Source organism: Falco peregrinus, unplaced genomic scaffold, assembly GCF_023634155.1.
Source record: "Falco peregrinus isolate bFalPer1 unplaced genomic scaffold, bFalPer1.pri scaffold_52, whole genome shotgun sequence".
Lineage (NCBI taxonomy): Eukaryota > Metazoa > Chordata > Aves > Falconiformes > Falconidae > Falco > Falco peregrinus.
In genome coordinates, this window is record NW_026599616.1 from 115,001 (window position 1) to 120,000 (window position 5,000).

The following is a 5,000-nucleotide window of genomic DNA, read 5'->3' on the forward strand; positions in this document are numbered from 1 at the left end:
GGCCGGCCCTTCCCGCGCCCGCCGCGGGCAAGGAGCCGAGACCGCTGCGCAGCTTTTTTTTTTTTTTCCCACGGGCGGCTTTCTCGCGCACGCACGGAACCCCACCTCTCCCCGTCGAGGCGGCGGGAGGGGAGGAAGCGCGCGTGGCGCGCGCCCGCTCCGCGCGGCATCATCGGACGCACCCCGACCGGGGCTGACCCGCCCCCCGAAGCCGGACCCTCGCCTCCAACACACGCCCCCCCCCCACCGGCCACAAAAAACGGCTGCCGGAGGACGAGGAGGGAGGGAGGGAGGGCGGGCGGGGGAGGTCGAGTAGGACACTCGGCTCCCCCCCCACCTTCTGCCGCGGGAGCAGCGGACGTGCTAGAGGAGACAGCGACCCGCGGAGGCGGGCGCGACCTGGCGACCGAGGCCCCTTCGCCGGGGGGCGCGGCTCGCTCCGCAGCAGGCAGGGGTGGCAGCGCAGAAGCCAAAGCAGCGGCACAGAAGGAGACGCCCCCTTCTTGGCCCGCCGAACGCGAGCACGACCCCACAAAAAAAATTCGGCTCTCCCCCTTCTTTCTGCCTTCTGCGCGCCCCGTTTCGTCTCTCGTGGCTCGGCCACCACACCGCCCATGCGCTGCTCGCGGCCGGCACACCCGCGGGGGTGTAAGCCCCGGACCGAGGCCGGCACCGACACCTCGGCGTGGTGTAGGACCGCCTGAAAACTCGCAGGGCCACGCGGCCGTCACACAGCCCGGTTTCGGTACGAGAAAGCCCCGGGAACCCGACATGAGCAGAGCAAGGTGGGGGGGGGCGGACGGACAGGCAGAGCACGCAACCCACGGCCGCCACACCACCGCGCCGTCGCACCCTCCTCCTCCCCCTTTTTCTTTGCTCACGGGGACACCGAGGGCAAGCGCACACCTCACACGCGCGACGGGAGGCGAATTGGAAAGGAAACCACCCTGGCCCGAACACCGGACGCCACCGCGGCCACCCCTGGCACGGGGAGCGCACAGCAGAGCCGGCCCGCCGGGGGCCCTCTCCGACGCGACCCGAATGGCCTCATCGATCAGGAAAGGGAAAGGAGCGAGAAGCGGCAGCCCCCCCCCACGGACACGATTACCTGGGACGGCATTGACAGTCAGTCGGCGGCCGCCACGAGCCTGCGGGTAACGTTTCTCCCGGCCTCGCTGGCGGTCCCTCCCGGCGGGGCTTCCCACCCTCGCTGCTGCTGCTTGCGGCTGCTGCCGCCGCACCAGGCTCTGGGCTGGGCGCACGGCCTTTGCTCCCCCACCACCACCACCACGCGCACCGCGCGGGAAGGAACAGCCCGAGTTTAACTTGCGGACGCCTCGCTTGCTGAACGGGTAAGCCGAAAGGGCGACACGAACACGGACCGGCCCGCTGGACGGGCAAGCGAATGGGCGACACGAACACGCCCGGCCCCGGCGGCCACCCTTCAGTAGCCGGCTGCGCCGAGCGCGCTGCTCGCGAGAGGAGTCACCGCTCGCTCTCCTATAGTACGGACTAGGGCAGCCGTGACAGCGGCAGGCTGCAAGAGGGTGGCGCATCTGGACACGGGGAGAGGGAGCGGCGACAGAGGCCACACGACGATGACGTCGCTGGAGGCAGTGTTGAGAGTGCGACCCCTTCGGCACCTCGGCGGCACGGAGGAGAAAAACAGGTCTACCAGACGGGCCCAGAAATGCGGCTAAGTCCCCTCCCGTCGCCAGGGGTAAACGTGGCCGTCCTTTCCGCGAAGGGCTCCGGCAGGGGCATCGCGCCCCCAACCGGCGAGACTGTTACTGAGCTCGCTCTTTCCGTTCCCGGGCAGCCTCCCGGGATGCCGTGCGGCACGGCCGAGACCGATGCTCTCGCTGCCTAGTCGCCGGTGGGGGGGGGCGCGGTGGCCAGAAACGGAGGCCAGGTCTACCCGGCAGAGGAAAGCGGCGGAGGCGGAGGCTAGCTCTACCTCGGAGCAGGGCGCGCGTCCGCCAAGAGGCGGAGGCGGACGGCGGCTTACTCTCCGCGCGCCCTGCTATTGGCCCGTGACAATCGCCTGGAACCGACGGACGGACGGACCCGGCGGACGGGGAGATGCCTCCGTCGGCCTCGCTGGCCGTCAAGAAACGGGACCGACAAAGCCCCGCCTTCGGGAGGTCCAACCGGAGCGAACGGGGCACCCGTTCACGACGTGCACGGCCGACGGGAGGTCCTTTGCTGCCGCCGCCGTCCCGTCTGTCCTCGATGGTGATCGCCCCGTGGAATGGGACTTGGGCGGCATGCGTGCCCTCTCCTCTCCTCTCCTCTCCTCTCCTCTCCTCTCCTCTCCTCTCCTCTCCTCTCCTCTCCTCTCCTCTCCCTCTCCTCTCCTCTCCTCTCCTCTCCCTCTCCTCTCCTCTCCCTCTCCTCTCCTCTCCCCGGCTCGGCTCGGCTCGGCTAGGCTCGCCTAAGAACGGCTCGGCTCGGCTCGGCTGGGCTGGGCTGAGATCGGCTCGGCTCGGCTCGGCACGGCTCGTTTCGCCTAAGATCGGCTCGGCTCGGCTCGGCTCGGCTCGGCTCGTTTCGCCTAAGATCGGCTCGGCTCGGCTCGGCTCGGCTCGGCTCGGCTCGGCTCGGCTCGGCTCGGCTCGGCACGGCTCGTTTCGCCTAAGATCGGCTCGGCTGAGATCGGCTCGGCTCGGCTCGCCTAAGATCGGCTCGCCTAAGATCGGCTCGGCTGAGATCGGCTCGGCTCGGCTCGCCTAAGATCGGCTCGCCTAAGATCGGCTCGGCTCGGCTCGTTTCGCCTAAGATCGGCTCGGCTCGGCTGGGCTGGGCTGGGCTGAGATCGGCTCGGCTCGGCACGGCTCGGCTCGCCTAAGATCGGCTCGGCTCGGCTCGTTTCGCCTAAGATCGGCTCGGCTCGGCTCGGCTCGGCTCGGCTCGGCTCGGCTCGGCTCGGCTCGGCTCGGCTCGCCTAAGATCGGTTCGGCTCGGCTCGGCTCGGCTCGGCTCGGCTCGTTTCGCCTAAGATCGGCTCGGCTCGGCTCGGCTGGGCTGGGCTGAGATCGGCTCGGCTCGGCTCGGCACGGCTCGTTTCGCCTAAGATCGGCTCGGCTGAGATCGGCTCGGCTCGGCTCGCCTAAGATCGGCTCGCCTAAGATCGGCTCGGCTGAGATCGGCTCGGCTCGGCTCGCCTAAGATCGGCTCGCCTAAGATCGGCTCGGCTCGGCTCGTTTCGCCTAAGATCGGCTCGGCTCGGCTCGGCTGGGCTGGGCTGGGCTGAGATCGGCTCGGCTCGGCTCGGCACGGCTCGTTTCGCCTAAGATCGGCTCGGCTGAGATCGGCTCGGCTCGGCTCGCCTAAGATCGGCTCGGCTGAGATCGGCTCGGCTCGGCTCGCCTAAGATCGGCTCGCCTAAGATCGGCTCGGCTCGGCTGGGCTGGGCTGGGCTGAGATCGGCTCGGCTCGGCACGGCTCGGCTCGCCTAAGATCGGCTCGGCTCGGCTCGTTTCGCCTAAGATCGGCTCGGCTCGGCTCGGCTCGGCTCGGCTCGGCTCGGCTCGGCTCGGCTCGGCTAAGATCGGTTCGGCTCGGCTCGGCTCGGCTCGGCTCGGCTCGGCTCGGCTCGGCTCGGCTCGCCTAAGATCGGCTCGGCTCGGCTCGGCTGGGCTGGGCTGAGATCGGCTCGGCTCGGCTCGGCACGGCTCGTTTCGCCTAAGATCGGCTCGGCTGAGATCGGCTCGGCTCGGCTCGCCTAAGATCGGCTCGCCTAAGATCGGCTCGGCTGAGATCGGCTCGGCTCGGCTCGCCTAAGATCGGCTCGGCTCGGCTGGGCTGGGCTGGGCTGAGATCGGCTCGGCTCGGCACGGCTCGGCTCGCCTAAGATCGGCTCGGCTCGGCTCGTTTCGCCTAAGATCGGCTCGGCTCGGCTCGGCTCGGCTCGGCTCGGCTCGGCTCGGCTCGGCTCGGCTCGGCTCGGCTCGGCTCGGCTCGGCTCGTTTCGCCTAAGATCGGCTCGGCTCGGCTCGGCTGGGCTGGGCTGAGATCGGCTCGGCTCGGCTCGGCACGGCTCGTTTCGCCTAAGATCGGCTCGGCTGAGATCGGCTCGGCTCGGCTCGCCTAAGATCGGCTCGCCTAAGATCGGCTCGGCTGAGATCGGCTCGGCTCGGCTCGCCTAAGATCGGCTCGCCTAAGATCGGCTCGGCTCGGCTCGTTTCGCCTAAGATCGGCTCGGCTCGGCTCGGCTGGGCTGGGCTGAGATCGGCTCGGCTCGGCTCGGCACGGCTCGTTTCGCCTAAGATCGGCTCGGCTGAGATCGGCTCGGCTCGGCTCGCCTAAGATCGGCTCGGCTGAGATCGGCTCGGCTCGGCTCGCCTAAGATCGGCTCGCCTAAGATCGGCTCGGCTCGGCTGGGCTGGGCTGGGCTGAGATCGGCTCGGCTCGGCTCGGCTCGGCTCGGCTCGGCTCGGCTCGGCTCGGCTCGGCTCGGCTCGGCTCGCCTAAGATCGGCTCGGCTCGGCTCGGCTCGGCTCGGCTCGGCTCGTTTCGCCTAAGATCGGTTCGGCTCGGCTGGGCTGGGCTGAGATCGGCTCGGCTCGGCTCGGCTCGGCTCGGCTCGCCTAAGATCGGCTCGGCTCGGCTCGGCTCGGCTCGGCTCGGCTCGGCTCGGCTCGGCTCGGCTCGCCTAAGATCGGCTCGGCTCGGCTCGTTTCGCCTAAGATCGGTTCGGCTCGGCTGGGCTGGGCTGAGATCGGCTCGGCTCGGCTCGGCTCGGCTCGGCTCGGCTCGCCTAAGATCGGCTCGGCTCGGCTCGTTTCGCCTAAGATAGGCTCGGCTCCGAGGCTAGACGCTCCCTCCCCGCGACGCCGTGCCTCCGCGGCAGGCGGATCCGTACGTCAGACCAGGCTATTTCTGACGGGGCGCCCGGCCCGCCTCTCCATTCGCCCCCGCATACCGGCGGCGGTTAGGTCCCGGCGGGCTCTTTCCGTTACCGGGGAGCCTCCCGGGATGCCGTGCGGCGCGGCAGAGAG